Below are 19,503 nucleotides of genomic sequence, written 5' to 3' on the forward strand. Positions count from 1 at the left end.
CATCTGCGAGGATCCAGGCCATTTGGCGAAAGAGTGTCCCCGGAGGCTCCACAAGCACACTGCAGCCTCAGCAATGGTGACTGCAGCAACGCAGCAAGGAGAACCACAGCAGGGAAACGACGATGTCTGGCTGGAGACAGAGGCACTGGGGCCCAGCCAGACGCATCAGTGAAGCAGTCCCCAGCGATCTTGCAACCCACGGACCCCCTCCCACCCAAACCAGTAGTGCAGCTCACAGCATCTCTCCAGCTACCCGATGGCGTCACTATCGAAGTGCCGCTTTCTGTGGATTCTGGAAGCAACGCAGACTTTATAGCGCAGGATTTTGTGGAGCAGCACGCTATACAGCTACTGCCTGCCACTCTGCCCCTGCAAGTCGTCACAGTGGATGGCAGAGAGTTGCTAGGGGGGCAGGTGGTGAAGCAAACGCCACCGATGGTGATGCGCCTTGGCAACCACAGGGAAGTCATCAGTTTTAATGTCACCCAATTGTCGGACACGCCCATTGTGTTGGGCATGAGTTGGCTGGACAGGCACAGTCCGACACTGGCTTGGTACCAGAGACAGCTGATCTTCGGCTCCTCTTATTGCGCAGAACACTGCATCCTGCCCAGACAGGAGGGAGAGGAGGAGGAATCACAACTGCAGTTGGGAACGTTGCAAGCAGTCCCCCACAAATACGCGGACTTTCTGGAGGTCTTCTGCGAGAAAGAGGCTGACAAGCTACCACCGCACAGGCAATATGACTGCAAGATTGACCTCCTACCAGGGGCGACGCTGCCGAAAGGGAAGCTGTATTCCATGTCTGAGGACGAATTACAGGAACTCAAACAGTTCATAGATCACAATTTGCAGCGCGGTTTCATCCGGGAGTCCAGGGCAGTAGGGGGCAGTCCTGTTTTCTTCGTGAAGAAGAAGGACACGCCCCAGAAAAGACTGGTGGTGGATTTTCGCCTCTTAAACAAGATGACCAAGCCTTCTGATTTCCCCATGCCCAGGATTGACGACCTGCTAGCGACGGTGCGCAAGGGACGCGTGTTCACCAAGTTGGACCTGCGAGGTGCGTACAATCTCATCCGCATGAGGGAGGGCGATGAGTGGAAGACAGCCATGTTCACGCCTCTGGGCACCTACGAATACAGAGTGATGCCGTTTGGATTGCAAAACGGTTCTCACTGTTTCCAAGCTTTCATGCATCATGTGTTGGCGGGACTCCTTTACAAGAAGTGCGTCTGCTTTCTGGATGACATCCTGATATTCTCCGACTCGCAGCAAGCCCATGACCAAGATGTTCGGGAGGTGCTGAAGAGGCTGCAGCAGCATAGACTGTACGCCAAACTGGAGAAGTGCCAGTTCGACACGACGGAGGTGGACTTCTTGGGTTACAAGTTGTCGGACAAGGGGCTAGCCATGGACAGCGCCAAGGTTCGTGCGGTGTTGGATTGGAAGAGCCCGCGCAATCGGAAGGAGGTCCAGCGGTTTGTCGGCTTCGCCAACTTCTATCGCAAGTTTATCAAGGGGTTCGCGATGCAGACGGCGGCCATTACGGACACGCTAAGCTCCAAGAAAAAGAAATTCATCTGGACGGAGCAGGCGGAGCAGTCCTTTCAGGCACTCAAGCGTCTCTTCGCGTCGGAAGAGCAACTGCTGCATATCGACCCCAGCAAACCGATGCGGGTAGAGACAGACGCGTCCGATAGAGCAGTGGGAGCTGTCCTGCTGCAAAGGGACCCACAGGGGGTCTGGAGGCCGGGAGCGTTCTACTCCAGAAAGCTCAGCAAGTCGGAGCAGAACTACACCATCTGGGACAGGGAGTTGCTGGCCATTCATGCAGCTTTCAAGGCGTGGAGGCACTTCCTGATCGGCGCCAAGCACACGGTGCAGGTCTGCACGGATCACAAGAATCTGGAGCACTGGCGCACGGCTCAGTTCCTGAACCAGAGGCAGATACGTTGGGCGGAGTTCTTTGCTGACTTCAATTTCCGAATAGAGTACGTCCCAGGCGACACCAACGTCATGGCGGATGCACTGTCCCGCAAACCGCAATACCTCGAAGAGGCGACGCCAGCGGCAGCCATGCACATCTTCGCGCCAACAGCGTGGGCGTGCGCTTCAGCCACAGTAGACCTGGATGCGGTGCGGCGGGCGTTGCAGGACGACTCCTTCGCGCGGGCGAAGATGGCAGAGGTGCACAAGGGCACGGCGAAGGGCGACGAGTTCCAGATACGAGACGGCTTGCTCTTACGTAAAGGGGCCATCTACGTGCCGGGAGACGAACTTCGCGCCAGGGTACTGCAGCAGCTGCACGACGCACCCACGGCCGGGCACTTTGGCACGGAAAAAACGGTGGAATTAGTCGCAAGGGACTTTTGGTGGCCCAGACTGAGAGGGGAAGTCGCGGACTACGTTGCGAGGTGCGACACCTGCCAGAGGGCCAAACCGGTGCACAAACCACCGGCGGGACTGCTGGAACCGCTGCAAACGCCGTTTGAACCGTGGGAGAGAGTGGCCCTGGACTTTGTTACGGATCTACCCAGCTCGAGAGGCAAGACAGCTGTACTAGTGGTGGTGGACTTGTTCACCAAGATGGCACATTTCATTCCGTGTGCGAAGGTGGCCACGGCGGAACAAACCGCCAAACTGTTCATAGATCACGTGTTCAAAGTGCATGGTCTGCCGCGGTCTATCCTGTCCGACCGCGGGCGCCAGTTCGTCTCGAATTTCTGGCAGAAGCTGATGAGTTTTCTAAATGTCAAGGTCGATCTGGCATCAGCAAGACACCCGCAGACCAACGGGCAAGCAGAGAGGGTCAATGCCATCATGCAGCAGTACCTGAGATGCTATGCCAATCAACAACCTGCGACCTGGGTGGATTACCTGCCGCTCGCCGAGTTCGCTTACAACAACACGAAGCACGTGTCCACAGGGGTGACGCCGTTCTTCGCCAACAATGGGAGGAATCCCAGAACCTTCCCGGGACGGGAGAGAGTGGGGGACGGAGAACCACAGACGGCGGACGCGTTCGCGTCAGAGTTGCAGGCGGTACACGATCAACTCAGACGGCAGCTGGAGCTAGCTAAGCACGCCTACAAGGTGCAAGCTGACAAGCACAGGCGGGTTGGCGAAGAGATCCAAGTGGGAGACTGGGTCTGGTTGGCAGCCCACGCAGTGCCGACCAGGTCACTAGCCAAGAAGAAGTTGGGGCACAAGCAAATTGGTCCGTACCAAGTCGAAGCACAGATCAACCCGGTAGCCTTCCGACTGGCGCTGCCGGAGGGTTCCAGAATGCATCCGGTGTTCCACAGGTCGGTGCTCACTCCCTACAAGGCACCTCACAGATTCCAGGAGCCAGGGACGGCACCGAGTCCGTTCCGGGAGCGGACGGAGACGCGAGGGGTGACGCAGCAAGACCCCATCAACGAGGTCACGGAGATTTTGGACTCCAGATGGGGAGAAGAGGGAGTCGAATACCTCCTAGCCAGAGAGGGCACCCGGGCCAGCGCCAATAGCTGGGTGCCAGACTACGCTTTGGAGGAACCCCTGCTCAAGGACGAGTTTCATGCCCTTTTCCCACACAGACCCATGCCAGCGAGCTTCTTCGACGACTGGCTGTTCACGCCCACACTTTCTTCCAGCACGTTCCATGGATTCGACTCGGACGGGGAACCCGCACTGAGCACCCGTTCCCCAGAAGGATCGCCGGCGGGTTCGGCGTCAGACACCTCGTATTGGTGGGACGATCGACCGGAGGAGCAATGGCGCCGGAAGTGGCTGGAGATGCCAGGTCGAGCGACCGACGCAGAGACTGACATGGACGTGTTCGGGGAGGACCTTGGGTTCGAGCACGGCGGTACAGAGATGGAAGCGGAACAGGTCAACGTCGGCGACCGAGAGGAGGAAGACTCGGAGGTCTTCAGTTGGCGGCCAACCACGGGGAGCGAACTGTATCCGGCATTCCCTCCCGTGATGATGGAGCACCCAGCACCCACACCTGAAAGCGGGGAGGGGGGAAGGGGGGGCTTCGAGGGGGGGATGGATGTCAGGGGTTCAGGAGCAGAGACGCAGAGAAGGGAGGAAGCAGAGAGCGAGGGGGAGGAATCCGAAGGGAAAATGAGTGATGATGACGACCCGAGATCTCCAAGCCTAAGCAGTGAGTCAGAGGACTCCCAAAAGGGAGCCCCAGTGAGCAGAGCAAGGGGGGGATCCGGGGGGACACCCCAGGAGGAAGGGAACAGAGGAGATTCAGAGAGCAGCAGCTGGAAGTCGGGACCCACGCTCATAACTGAGGGCGGCAGCAGCTGGAAGTCGGGACCCACGCTCAAGACTGAGAGCAGCAGGGAGGAAGGTAGCCAGGCATCGGGTTCCGGAGGCTGTCAGCAGGAGGGAGGGCACGAGTCAGGGGTGGTCACGCCCTCCTCAGAGAGCGAGGCAACGGTTAAGAGGAAAGTAGAGAGTTGGGCGCGCGCGCCAAGTTCAAATGCAGCGGAAGCTGGAGCAGTAAGCAGCCCGGAGAGTGAGCCAGGTCCTAAAGCCCGCCGCAAGGAGGCAGAAGGATCAGGGGGGTCAGCGTCAGAGGAGAGTAGAAGGGAGGAGGCCCAGGGGGGCAGAAGGACCCAGAGACGTAGGGAGAGGCGAAGGAGGTGGAGCAAGGCTAGGGTATTAAGCTGGTGTGCAAGAGGCGGGGACTCAGACGGGTCTTCGCCGACCTAGGGCAGAAGGTGTAGAGCTGCACGCTGCAGTTCGGAAATGAAACCTGTAACTTAATAAAGACTCTTATAAAGTGAACGCTGGCGGACTTGGTCCTATGTGAGCTGGGACTGGGTGGCAGCTCTGACATTCGCTTTCTAGGACACCCTTTCCCCCCTCCAAAAATGAAGGGGAAATGTGTGTGCATCCTATGGAGTGAATGCAGGCTTTCGCTGAGGCCTGGAGAGTGAGAGGGGTCGGTGCGCTCTGAAGGCTTGCGGATAGCAGCCTGAAGCCCGGGGAGCGCAGCGCCAACTTCCGCTGTGCTCCCGGGGCTTCAGGCAGCTATCCGCAAGCCTTCGGAGCACAGCAGGAGTTCCCGCTGCGCTCGGAAGGCTTGCGGATAGCTGCCTGTTCAGGGGGCTGGGGTCGGGGGAAGCTCAGGCTTTCCCCACTCCAGCGCCACGGCTAAAAACAAAGCCAAGACAGCGAGCGGGATCCATCCCACTCGCTGCCTTGGCTTCTGCCAAAGCCACACGCAGCCTCTCCTGGCTGAGAGGTTGCGCGTGGCTAAAGAGGAAGCCAAGACAGCCAGCGGGATGGATCCTGCTCGCTGTCTTGGCTTCTTTGCTCTTTGGGGCTGGGGGAAAAATAATTTTCCCCCTTTATTCCCCCCCAAAAAAAACCTAGTTGCGCCCTATGGTCCGGTGCGCCCTATGGAGCGAAAAATACGGTAAGTAGGAAGAGCCATTGAAGTCTGGCCTCCCTGATTAGCAGGAGATTTAAAGGGCTATGGCAAATTTCACAGTTGTGAGATAACAATCCTGGGTGGCAGGGGACCATCAAGAAATCGTTATTGATTTCTCAAGAATTACTCAATTCCTTTTTCTGAATTTAAATTAAGTGAAAAGTAACAGGGGGTGAGGGGGAAGCCTGATGATAAAACGGATGTAATAATCATGAGAAGACACTATTTATTTCTCAGTATGAACAAATCAAAGTAAGCAGGAAATGACCTTTTTATTGCTTGGAGAAATAGTGAAGATAACATAAATGATGTGTTTGATTATGGAGTTGTTTCAAGAATTTTGCACTAAATTGTATTTCTTTTTTTCTTTTTTTAAGCAAATGCTCCGTTTACTCCATTATGGTGTTTTATTATTTCCCACACCTTAACAGCTATAAATGTACACTAAATAATTTTGGCGTGTTGTGCACAGCTACAGCTTGATATTCAGGTGTATAGCTGGAATTTTCACAAAGCATTTTCACACCTTATCATTTACGTATCTAAAACTATTGTTTTGTCTCTAGAATGGAATATGGAGTTTGTTTTAAAAGTTTGTTGCAAGACGCAACTCTAAGCAGAGACCACAGAAATAGAAATGCAACATTCCTCCCCCCCCCAAAAAAAATAATAAGACGGTAACAGGGTTTGAACTTCAATAAAAAAAAAATTATTGGGGGGGGGGCGTGAAGATCCCTTGGCCCCTCAGAGTCGGCTCATATGGAAGGTAATGTATGTATATGTCAAACATGGCTCTCATTTCAATGCTAGGGTCCTATGCCTAAAAATCAGTAGATGGTGGACTTTTGGAATCTGTGTCTTTTCAATACCCCTGGATCACTGCACCTGGAAAAGTTGGGCATTCCTGAAATCTTCACTTCTCCAAATTTTATGATGCAGTCCCACAACCAAGTAACATGCACAAAGATGCATATATTTGTGGATGCAGCCCTTTAAAAATGCATACATTAGTGGAAATCAAATACAAAAATTAATTATATGAAAAAATGCTTGCATTTCCCTGGCTCTTGGAAAGAGGCATATATAACTTTGATCCCAAAAACAGAGACTGAAAAAACAGACATAAAAAATTATAGGCCAATTTCATTGCTTAATAGCGACTATAAGATTTTCGCTGACATTATGGCAAGTAGACTCAAGAAGCTTTTAATGAAATACATACATAAAGACCAAGCGGGATTCCTCCCTAATAGACATCAGAAAGATAACGTTCGCCATATATTAAACATCATTGAATACTTAGATATGAGAATAGATATTCCAGCAGCATTGATTTTCATAGACGCCAAAAAGGCCTTTGATAATGTCTCCTGGGAATTTTTATCACAATGTTTGGAAAAGGCAGGTATAGAAGGCCCTTATATGAAAGGCATTAAGGCAATATACTCAGAACAACAGGCCAGGCTGATTATAAATAACAATCTGACCAAACCCTTTAAGATTATGAAAGGTACAAGGCAGGGCTGCCCATTGTCCCCTCTGTTATTTATAATGGTATTAGAAGTAATCGCAAATAGAATAAGAGAGGCAGTAAATGTGAGGGGGATAAGAATCAGGAAGAAAGAATTTAAGCTGAAGGCTTATGCCGACGACCTGGTCCTGTCCTTGGAGAACCCAGTGGACAGTGCCAGCAGGGTGGTAGAATTATTGGAGGATTTTGGCAGATTGTCAGGATTTAGATTAAATAGGAAGAAAACAAAAATTTTAATAAAGAATCTGGCTGACCAGGATAAAATCCAGCTGGAGGAAAAGATTGGTATTAAAATTGTGAATAAAGTAAAATACTTGGGAATTTGGTTATCACCGAAAAATATAAATTTGGTTGAAGATAACTATAACAAGGTATGGCAGGAAATAAAAAAAGACTTGGACACCTGGCATAGGTTGAAACTTTCATGGACAGGGAGGATGGCAGCAATTAAGATGTGTATTCTTCCGAGACTACTGTTTTTGTTTCAAAATATTCCGATAATTAAAGGCACCTCCCGTTTTAAGAATTGGCAAAAAATCCTGACCAAGTTTATATGGCAGGGGAAGAGAGCCAGAATAAAGCTCAAATACCTAACAGACTCAAGAGAGAGAGGTGGCTTTGCAGTCCCGAACATAAGGCTTTACTATGAGGCAGCTTGCATATGCTGGATAAGGGACTGGGCCACCCTTAGGAACACAGATCTATTAGATCTGGAGGGTTTTGATCTTAGGTTTGGGTGGCATGCCTACCTGTGGCAGGAGAAAGGTGGGGTCCACAGAGGTTTTTCCAACCATATAGTTAGAGGCTCATTACTGGAAGTGTGGAATAGGTATAAAAATATGATTGAAAAAGGCACCCCCTGGTGGCTCTCCCCAGTTGATATCGTCAAAATAAAAAAAAAAATATGACAGGTGAAAGATGTACGTATGAGGATCTCTTAGTTAAGACAGACCCCAGCAAAGTTAGGAAAGATGTATAAAACTGCTGATAACACCTGCTGGAGATGCAAAGACAAGGTTGGTACTTTTTTCCATATCTGGTGGACCTGTGATGTAGTGAAGGAATTTGGGGGGCAAATCCATAATGAATTGAAAAAAATTTTGAAGTATAATTTTCCCAAAATTCCTGAGCTGTTTCTTTTGGGTATGATTGGCGAAGAAATAAAAAAAAATAGATCAAACTTTCTTTCAATATGCCATGGCCGCGGCGAGGATTTTAATAGCACAAAAATGGAAATCCCCTGATTTACCCACGATTGGAGAGTGGCAAGTGAGGCTATATCAATATATTGAATTAGCGAGACTAAAACAAAAAATAAGGCAAAATAATACAATTAAATATAAAGATTAATGGACTAAATTTTTAAATTATTTTGAGACTAATATGGGAATTAACAACTTAACAGTAGACGATAATTAAAATCTTCGATGTATAATGCTAATGACAGGACTACTGCAGAAGTAATGTAAGGATATGTAATCCAAGACCGAGTTGGACGGAAGTTTATTATTTGTCAGTGTTTATGCTTTGTGTGTTTCTTCTTTTCTTTTTCTTTGTTTCTTTTTCTTTTCTTTCTTCTCTTCTTGTTGGATTTTTTTCTTGTAAGTATATATATGTGTATTTTAGTATGAAATGTGTATTTTTCTCAAATAAAATAATAATAATAATAAAAAAATGCTTGCAAAAATAATCTGCATGTTAGGAGAAAGGCACACCCTTTCTGAAAAGTTGCAATCTGACCAAAATCAATGTGGAGAGCTTACTGTCAAGTGAGAAGTTCAGAGAAACAAAACTGAACAGATTTGTCTATCCCTGATAAATATGGAATGGAGGAGGAAGTCAAATGCCCCCCCCCCCAGATCCTTGGTTTGTTTGCCATCTAGTGTCAGGATGCTGTCAGCGGCTCCCGGCTGGTTGCCCAGGAAAGTATAAAGACGAAGAAAAGTTTCTTACAGCCCTTTTTTATTTCAATCTTTACAGAGAGTAGCTATAGAACCTAGCCTCTTGGATAATTGCATTGTCCCGAGTGAATCTCCACACACACCCTTTCTCTCCCACTTCCTCATTCATCGTCATCCTAATCTCCTCTGTGGGTACCACTAAGTGCCCTCTGTCTTTGAGCTCTTTGCTCTCCTACTTTTAAGGCTCGCTGGGTTTTAGGAGATGGTGGGTCTGGAATGTTTTCTAGTGACAATGTGTCAGCCGGATGCCACCCTGGCTCTGCCTGCTCCTCCTCTCCCATTCAGCCCAGACACTGAGATCCAGCACCAAGGGCCTTCTGGCGGTTCCCTCATTGCGAGAAGTGAGGTTACAGGGAACCAGACAGAGGGCCTTCTCGGTAGTGGCGCCCACCCTGTGGAACACCCTCCCTTCAGATGTGAAGGAAATAAGCAGCTATCCTATGTTTAAAAGACACCTGAGGGCAGCCCTGTTTAGGGAAGTTTTTAATATTTATTTAACACTGTATTGTTTTTAACACTCGATTGGGAACCACCCAGAGTGGCTGGGGAAACTCAGCCAGATAGGCGGGGTATAAATAATAAATTATTATTATTATTTCCCAGCTTTTCCCTTCATCTGCCTCTGAGCTGTGACCTCCCTCAAACCCCTGTTGTCAATCTATACTGTCTTTCTCTTCCTCCTCCTTGGAAGAGGGTCAAGTTGGAGAGGCAATCTCCACCATTCCTTCTCCTCTGCCCAGTCCCTGACATCTAGCCTGACGAAGAACACTGGAGTGTTTGAAAGTGTGTGCATTATTTTGTGACATTTTGCTTGGCCTAATAAAAGTATTGCTCAGATATGGATGTTGCAATATTTTATAAAGGATGTGATAAAATGGGAAGAGAATAGGCTTTTAGAATTACATGAAAAAGTAGATACAATTCATCCCTTATCCTAATCCTATGATTGAGGCATCTCTTTTTTTGTTTGAAAACTCTTGACAGGATTGATAAAATAAGCTGCACTAGCACACCAGTGAGTTGCCAAGAGAAGCTGACCCCTGTGAATTTGGGGGAGGGTATAGGTTCACAGCATATTATTCCTTGAAGGAGAACTACCTGTAAATGATTTATAGAAGGTATATAACTCCAAGTAGACTTGCTAAAATGTGTACGTCCAAATCAGATAAGTGCTGGAGATGCAACGAGATTGAGGGCACATTTTATCATATGTGGTAGACTTGCAAAAGGGTAAAAGAGTTCTGAAAAATAATTTCTAATGAATTGGGGGGGAAATGTTTAAAAGTACTTTAAAAAAAGAGTCTTTTTTGTTGGGGATAATTCAGATGGAAATTCCCAGGTGTCAAAAAAGGTTATTTATGCATGCCACTACTGCGGCCTGTGTTTTGTTAGCACAAAAATGGAAAACGAGCGAGGTCCCAACCAAAGAAGAATTTAACATATAGAGTAAGAGAACAAGAAGAACATACATTTAAAGAAGATTAGAAAATGTTTATTGTTTATATGTGGGTGAGAATTGTGTACACTTAAAAACGCTGGTACCATTAAGATAAATTCAACAGTGTAAATAAGTTTTGATGGATGTAATAATGGAATATTCAATGGTTTGGTTTATATAAAATATGCAGGGATGTATGGTATGCAAACTGAACCATGGAAGGAGAAGAAGGGAACCCGTTGATTTAAGGTTGTTTTAAAAAATATTTGAAAATGTAAATTAGAACATTAATAAAAATTATTTAAAAAGAGAAGTTTACCCCCGCTCACAGCTCTCTCTAAAGTGGGAAATAATAATAATAATAATAATAATAATAATAATAATAATAATAATAATAATAATAATAATTCTATTTATACCCCACCCATCTGGCTGGGTTTCCCCAGCCATTCTGGGTGGCTTCCAACAAAGATTAAAAATACATTAAGATGTCACACGTTAAAAATTTCCCTGAACAGGGCTGCCTTCAGATGTCTTCCAAATGTTAGGTAGTCGTTTATCTCTCTGACATCTGATGGGAGGGCGTTCCACAGGGCGGGCGCCACTACCGAGAAGGCCCTCTGCCTGGTTCCCTGTAGCTTTGCTTCTCGCAATGAGGGAACCGCCAGAAGACCCTTGGCGCTGGATCTCAGCGTCCGGGCAGAACGATGGGGGTGGAGACGCTCCTTTAGGTATACTGGGCTGAGGCTGTTTAGAGCTTTATAGGTCAACACCAACACTTTGAATTGTACTTGGAAATGTACTGGGAGTCAATGTAAGTAACCGGTGTTATGTGGTCTCGGAAAGAATGCACGGGTCAGTTAATGAAGGGGGAAACCACACCCCTTCTCTCTTGTGGCTCCTCCTCTTCCTGGCCATGGTGGTTGATGCCATCTAGCATTGCCTGGAGAACAAAGAGTGAGGTTTCGTTTTTTATGAAGCAAGATTAGAGCATTGCTGAACCTCCTGAAGTGCAAATGGGTGTTTGGGCACTGCATTAGTGATATATTTTTCAGTTGCTTAGCAGAATGTGAAGTGTCATAAATGTATTGAAGAGGAAAGATATATCTCCTCTTTGAGTTTGGCAAGGTCACATTACTGTGAGAAAATATAAAGCTTTCTCTTTGGTCTTCACTGTGTTTGTTCCGCGCATACTCCAACCTGCCTTTTACAAATGATGAAGTACCTGCTATATTGAAGGACCTCATATAACCAAGAACGGGGAAGAGTAAGTGTTTTTCTGACAAAAAGATTGAACAGAAAGCTAACTTGCCTGCTGCTAACCTCTGAGTTAATGAATGGCTCAGAAACTGAGCCGAGGTCAACTATGTTAGTGCAGTCGTGTCTTTGACTATTAGATAATACTAAGAAAATACATTGCTAAGGTGTATGCATTTGGAACATAATTGATTATTGCCAACTTGAATTCAGGCCCATCCTTTCTACTTGATAAGTGAAAACAATGTTCCATTGTCACTGTAGATGTAGATAAGTATGAATTGTCTCAAAATCGAGTTTTTTGTGGGGTGGGGAGGAAGGCTTTTCAAAAGGCAACTTAGTATGGGTGTGGGTCACTTTGGGGAGACTCTGAGGAACCATAACATAGTAAATATTGGTAGGATTTTTTTTTAAAAAAACTGCCCTGTCAGTGGGGATTTCTGTAAGGACTTCCACTTGCACAATTCATGTACTAGCAGGCCATGAAAATTCTTTTTTATATAATATTTTTTATTAATTTTAACATATAAATTATAAAATGTACCACAAAACTTATCACTTATACAATCTTTTTAGACTTCCATCAGCACCTCTGATGATCCACCGTTTTAACCACTTCTTATGCATTTCTTAACTTTACATTGCCTTTACATCTCTTAACAAATCATCCTCCCCCTTGACCATTTTTACTATACTTCTAATAATACTCCTCACAAAACTTCTTGCAACCCTACAAACGTCATCTGTTCTTCACAAATACTTTTCAAATAGTCCATAAATTTACTCCAGTCTTCTGTGAATTTCTGGTCTCGGCGGTTTCGAATCCTTCCTGTTAGTTTATCTAATTGTGCATAGTCCATTAACTTCATCCTCCATTCTTCAGTCGTCGGTAACTCTTCTTGCTTCCATTTTTGGGCCAATAATATTCTTGCTGCTGCTATTGCATATAAAAAGAGCTTACATTCCTTTCTATTTATGTCACTCCCCACAATGCCTAATAAAAATGCTTCTGGTTTCTTTATAAATGTATATTTCAACATTTTTTTCAACTCATTATATGCTCCCAGAAGCATTTCACCTTTTTACATTCCCACCACATGTGATAAAATGTTCCCTCTTTTTCTTTACATTTCCAACATTTAAGCAGGCCATGAAAATTCACCAAGGAGGGTCAGGAAAACACCCAGAACAGTGTGACGGAGGACAACAGAGATTGCTCCATTTGGCAAGTTGAAATATTTTCACAGAATGTTTGTCACAATACAATGCTGAATTCCCCCCCCCTTAAAAAAAAATATTGGGAACTCTGGGACCCTATATGTCCTGTGGGTTATGAGTTAGCCACCCCTGCTTTATTTAAGGACTCTGTTAGGATCAAATGTACCGTATTTTTTGCTCCATAAGATACACTTTTTTTCCTCCTAAAAAGTAAGGGGAAATGTGTGTGCATCTTATGGAGTGAATGCAGGCTGCGCAGCTATCGCTGAAACCAGCAGAGCAAGAGCGAGAGCTGCACAGCACCTCTTGTTCTGCTGGCTTCCCAGCAAAGTGGGAGGAGGAGCAGAAGGGGGCCCTTATGGAGACCCTTCCGTTCTTCCTCCCGCTTTGCTGAAGAGGCGCTGTGCAGCTATCACTGAAGCCAGCAGAGCAAGAGGGAGAGCTTACAGAGCCCCTTCTGTCCCTCATCCCGCTTTGCTGGGAAGCCAGCAGAGCAAGAGGTGCTGCGCAACTTCCTCTGGCTTTTCAGGGAGGTGGGAGAAGGGACGGAGGGCAACCCATCAGTTCCTTCTCCCACCTCCCGGAAAAGCCAGCAAGAGCCGCTCTATCTTTAAAGAGCCTCACCGAGTGAGCGTGTCTGCGGCTCTTGCTGGTTTTTCTTGTTTTCCTCCTCTAAAAACTAGGTGCGTCTTATGGTCGGGTGCGCCTTATAGAGCGAAAAATACGGTATATGTTTATAAACCAAGTCTCTGAACTCTTATAATGGAAAAGTTTTAAAAGGTTTCATGAGCACCAGAGCTGTTTGGGCTAATGATGAAATCAGGTGCAATGTGGCACAAGCAACTTAGGAGTCAAATTTGGATCGTTGGTTGTTTTACACAGGACTGCTTAAGGCTAATGGGTATTGGGAGCTGGAAAGCAATGACATCATGGAAAATCGAGGCAGTAGATGTTGTAGCATAGTTTTTAGACTAGCAAAATTGGATCTTAGAGTTTCAGCCTACGTATTACACAGATATGGTGAAGGTCTGAAGTAATGGAATTCCAAACAAATCAGTTCCAAATGCAAAAGGATTTCTGAATGTTCTCCTGTATAAGAAGCACACTCCTTGTTGTAAGCTCAGTATTTTAGGTTTGGCTGTTCGAAACATTGCATCCATAATTATCATCCAAATATCAGAATCTAACAATAATGTCAATGTTTATCTAAAATGCAGTGCATTTCAAGTAGAATTTTATCTGAAGATTAAACACTTTAAAAATATATGTCACTATATACAGAGAGGAGTTCAATAATAGGACCAGAAATCAGAGGGTGGCCTTCTCCCTTATCTTGAAGACAATAATTGAGACAACCTTTGGGAGTTTCTGAGTTTTAATATGGAGAAGAATCCATCACAGGTAAAGTATGGTTAAATCTGGAGTACAGTAAGAGAAGATTTAAATAGGAAAGATAAAATGTGCCCTTTAAAAAAAACCACTGATTTGATAAAGCTGAGCACTTTCAATATGGCAGACTTATATTTCTGAAGTTCCCTATTTTACTTTCCCTACTTTCCCCTGACTTTTCTGTAACATTGTTCAGTAGGGCAAAGAAACCTGATTTTTTCCCCCACCATGCTGGAAATAGCGCATTTTTTTCTTCATAGAGTAGATTGTGAATAGGTAAAAAGAGTGCCTTAGATAAAGAACAAAGGGCATTTCTTTTTATGTGCATCAACACATCAGATCTAAGCTTTTGATGTCACAAAAGGGGAAACAGTGGGAGTTTAATTGGAATCAATCGTGGGGTTAGCAGTTCAGATAGCCAAATCTCTTGAGGCAATTTCATGTAGAGAGTTGTTGGGGTCACCAGGTTAGTTTCTGATAGTATTGGACCAATGTGCATGAAAGTAAAAGACTGATGTCAAAGGAGTTTCTCCAGTTTCATAGCATTAGTTGGGGAAAAAATCCATCCCAGAGACTTTTAATGTACTAGGTTATCTACACCCTTCTGATACAAATGAGCTGCTGTTTCAGTGGGGATGATTGTATCCACAAGTCCTTAGTATAGACGGCATCACAAAATTAGGGTTACTATCTGGTATGTCTCAACCCAGACTGGCATGCCCATTTCTGGATCAGGCTTAAAGTTAGTCAGTGAGTACAGTGGACCCTTGGGTTACGTTCACATGCGTGGAAGCAGTCCTCTGGTTACGAAATTTTCAGGATATGGCCGGGCCTCTGGAAAGGATCCCGTACGTAACCAGAGGTACCACTGTACTATAAAACTGATTTAGCAATGTTCTTTTTTCCTTCTCTGGAAGGAGTGAACATATTACCCACAGTACAATATCAGTTTAAAAAAAAATAATTTCCCCTAAGTGTCAGGACATAAATGGCCAACTGTTATGTTCCATGGTCTCCACTTTACATTTTCAAAACTGTTAACCTATGAACTGTAGGAAATGAATGAAATGTCAGCATATATATATATATATATATATATGCAGGTTTTGGTGTCTTCGGGTGTCTTCCCGTGTAAGAGTCGGGGTGTCTGTGCGACGTTTCGACGAGGTCTCACTCGTCATCTTCAGGCTGGTGCTTTCGGCTTCTTGTTACTGGAACAGAGCAGAATCTGGTGTTTGAGTTCCTATAAATACTGTTGAGGGGTGTGGTGTATAGCCTCCAACGTTCTGGGCAGAGAGGAAGTTCCTAGATTAGTGTGCCTTTTCTTCTTTTGTTCCTTAATTACTTGAGGGATATCTTGGGTGATTTCATGAGTGATATTCTGAATACCACTGGGTGGGTCATTAAGTGTAGATTAGTTGCTAAAGCTTTCGTGTCTTGACCTCTTGAGCTTGTGAAGAGTTTTTCTGAGAAGATGGCTGTGCTGCATTTAGTTGTGCTCTGGCTTGGCTTCGTGTATAGGGGCGAGCTGTGGTTTTGTGCCTTGTGCCAGCCAGATCTGTGTAGGGATTGCAGGGGGGTGCAGCATCCGGAGGTGCCACTATAGTTTGGCTACTGGATGGAGTCTGTAATATGTCTGTGGAGAGGGTCTGGGTTTGGGTCTGGTGTGGTTGATTGGTGACGGCGTTCTGTGTGCCTCTGGTTCTGGTGTCGGTTTTTGTGGGGAGGGCTAATTTCCAGATGTCTGGCAGGCGGGACGTGTCGTCACGCTTGTTCATGTTGTGAGGGTGTTTCTCTATCTCGATGGCTTCCATGATTATTCTCTTGTGGTGATGTTCCATGTTAAAGAGCAATTTGGAATCTGCAAAATTAATTTCGTGTCCTGTTTCTTTCATGTGTTGGAAAAGAGAGGAAGTTAGTAACGTGTGAAGCGATGGATTCTGCATAGGGCTGTGACAGTTGGTGTAGCCCCGTAGAGTTTGGGGCATCTGGATGATTTTTCTCTGGGGATGATTCTTAGCTGGATTTCTTCACTGAGAATCAGCTGGATTTCTTCAGCTAAGAATCATCCCCAGAGAAAAATCATCCAGATGCCCCAAACTCTACGGTCTCCCCAAGATACACAAAGAAGGAACACCACTCAGACCAATAGTCAGCTCCATAGGCTCACCTCTACAAAATCTCGCTAAATTTCTCGCTAAGCAACTTCAGCCCTATGCAGAATCCATCGCTTCACACGTTACTAACTCCTTCCAGTTCATAGAAACAATAAAGAAGCAATACCTACATCCCGATGACCTACTTGTGAGCTTCGATGTTGTATCTCTCTTCACTCAAGTGCCCATTAATGAAGCCTTGACAGCCATTCAAAACAAATACAACCCCCCCAAATACATCCTGGACCTGACCAACCACTGCCTAACCAACACGTACTTCATCCACAATGGACAAAGATACAAACAGATAGAAGGAGCACCTATGGGATCACCCCTCTCACCGGTCATCGCAAATTTGTACATGGAACACTTTGAAACCAATGCTTTAGACAAGTCAGAACACAAACCCAAACTTTGGCTCAGATATGTTGACGACACCTTTGTAATTTGGCCACACGGGAAAGAAAAACTAGATAGCTTCCTCACACATCTCAACAGCCTACACCCCAAAATACAATTCACTATGGAAATAGAAGACAACAACCAACTCCCCTTTCTTGACGTCCTAATCTACAAAAAACCTGATGGCTCCCTAGGACACACTATCTACCGGAAAAAAACACACACCAACCGCTACTTACATGCACAATCACACCACCACCCTGCACAAATAAACTCCGTAGCCAAGACTCTCATCTCCAGAACCAAACGCCTGGCTGACAAAGACCACTTGACAACTGAGTTACAGAATCTCTCAAATGTGTTAATCGCCAATGGATACCAGAAAAACAGGGTTACGAAGCTAATCCAAAAAGAAACACCCCCCAAAAACCAAGACACAGAAGAAAACAATGGCATGGCCCTCCTTCCTTATATCAAGGGCACTACAGACAAAATCAGCAAAATCCTCCATAAACACAATATCAAAACAGCCTTCTGCACCAACCAAAAAATAGCCAATATCCTCAGAAACCCAAAAGACAAAATCCAGCTGGAAAACCAAGGGGTCTATGAAATACCCTGCAAAGTCTGCCCAGCCACGTACATTGGACAAACAAACAGACGAATAAATGCACGTATCGCAGAACACAAGAATGCCGTCAAAAAAGAAGAAAAAACTTCCTCTCTTTTCCAACACATGAAAGAAACAGGACACGAAATTAATTTTGCAGATTCCAAATTGCTCTTTAACATGGAACATCACCACAAGAGAATAATCATGGAAGCCATCGAGATAGAGAAACACCCTCACAACATGAACAAGCGTGACGACACGTCCCGCCTGCCAGACATCTGGAAATTAGCCCTCCCCACAAAAACCGACACCAGAACCAGAGGCACACAGAACGCCGTCACCAATCAACCACACCAGACCCAAACCCAGACCCTCTCCACAGACATATTACAGACTCCATCCAGTAGCCAAACTATAGTGGCACCTCCGGATGCTGCACCCCCCTGCAATCCCTACACAGATCTGGCTGGCACAAGGCACAAAACCACAGCTCGCCCCTATACACGAAGCCAAGCCAGAGCACAACTAAATGCAGCACAGCCATCTTCTCAGAAAAACTCTTCACAAGCTCAAGAGGTCAAGACACGAAAGCTTTAGCAACTAATCTACACTTAATGACCCACCCAGTGGTATTCAGAATATCACTCATGAAATCACCCAAGATATCCCTCAAGTAATTAAGGAACAAAAGAAGAAAAGGCACACTAATCTAGGAACTTCCTCTCTGCCCAGAACGTTGGAGGCTATACACCACACCCCTCAACAGTATTTATAGGAACTCAAACACCAGATTCTGCTCTGTTCCAGTAACAAGAAGCCGAAAGCACCAGCCTGAAGATGACGAGTGAGACCTCGTCGAAACGTCGCACAGACACCCCGACTCTTACACGGGAAGACACCCGAAGACACCAAAACCTGCATTCCTGTACCCGTGAAAATCTACGAAAGCAAATATATATATATATATATATATATATATATATATATATATATATATATATATATATGAGAGGAGGGAGGATTCATGCCTGTCTCTCCTTCACGTCTGGTTCTTTATACTTCTATTTATTTTGCTTCAGAAGGATTTTCCAAGTACATTTCCCAAGCACCTACGTGATAGTTAAGTAAATCAATGTGTACTAGTCTAAGTGCCGGGCTAGCAGAAGATGGTCTAAGGAACATTACTATATCCTGATTTAATGAGCACTCACACTTTACATTGTGGGTGCCCTTTGCGGGATCGCACACGGGGCTACAGTTCCCAGGGAGCTTACTGGCAAACAGGGACTGGCCTGCCTCTCAGTGTTATTATTTGGAGGTTCACACTCAGCCTCAGTAATCAAGTTTCTTGCTGGGAGGTGGGGCCAGCCCCATTTATAAATAGGGTCGGAGCCAACAATAGCCAGGCAGTCGGCTCTGGAGATTCACCCTCCCTCCCCTCCCTTTGTTTAATGTTTTCTTGTTTGCAGGTTAACTTTTTTTCCCCTGTTTAGTGGGCGCTGCTGCGGTCTTTGACTGGTTGCTGTTGAAGGACCGGGAATAAATTTTCCTGCATTGGCAGGTTTTGTCTTCCCCGTAGCAATTTGCCACAACTTTGGCGGTTATGGCCTTGGGTGGAATCCTTTAGTCTTTTCTTTCCTATATGAGTGAGGGGTAAAGTGGTGTCTCACCCCCCTATGGCGACAATTCCAGGGTCCCCCTCTTAAAGGGATTATATATATGGGTGTCACTGGCCATACACCGAAAGGTTGTCAGTGAACTACCCTGCGTGTGGGGATATGGGCTGGGCTGCCTGCTACACTTACGTCTTGCAGAGCACCCCCATATCCCATTTACCCTGATGAGCCACAGTTTTCCCAGCTGGGGGCCTGGGAGGGATACATGCCCAAGGCCTAAGCCAAGGTCTTCCTACATTCAGAAGTTTAATAATGATGTGGCCTAATTTTGATTCCATAACACGTGTCAGAGTCTTTATTCCTTTCTTGTGATCCCTGGGGGCTGGGGCTGTTATGCAATGTGATATAGACAGACCTTTGTGGAAAATCTAATTCAGTGGTGGGGGAACGTAATGCCCTCTAGGTATTGTCGGACTCCAGTTTCCTAC

This window comes from Podarcis vaucheri, assembly GCF_965113315.1.
Source record: "Podarcis vaucheri genome assembly, chromosome: 6".
In the NCBI taxonomy this organism is placed as follows: domain Eukaryota; kingdom Metazoa; phylum Chordata; class Lepidosauria; order Squamata; family Lacertidae; genus Podarcis; species Podarcis vaucheri.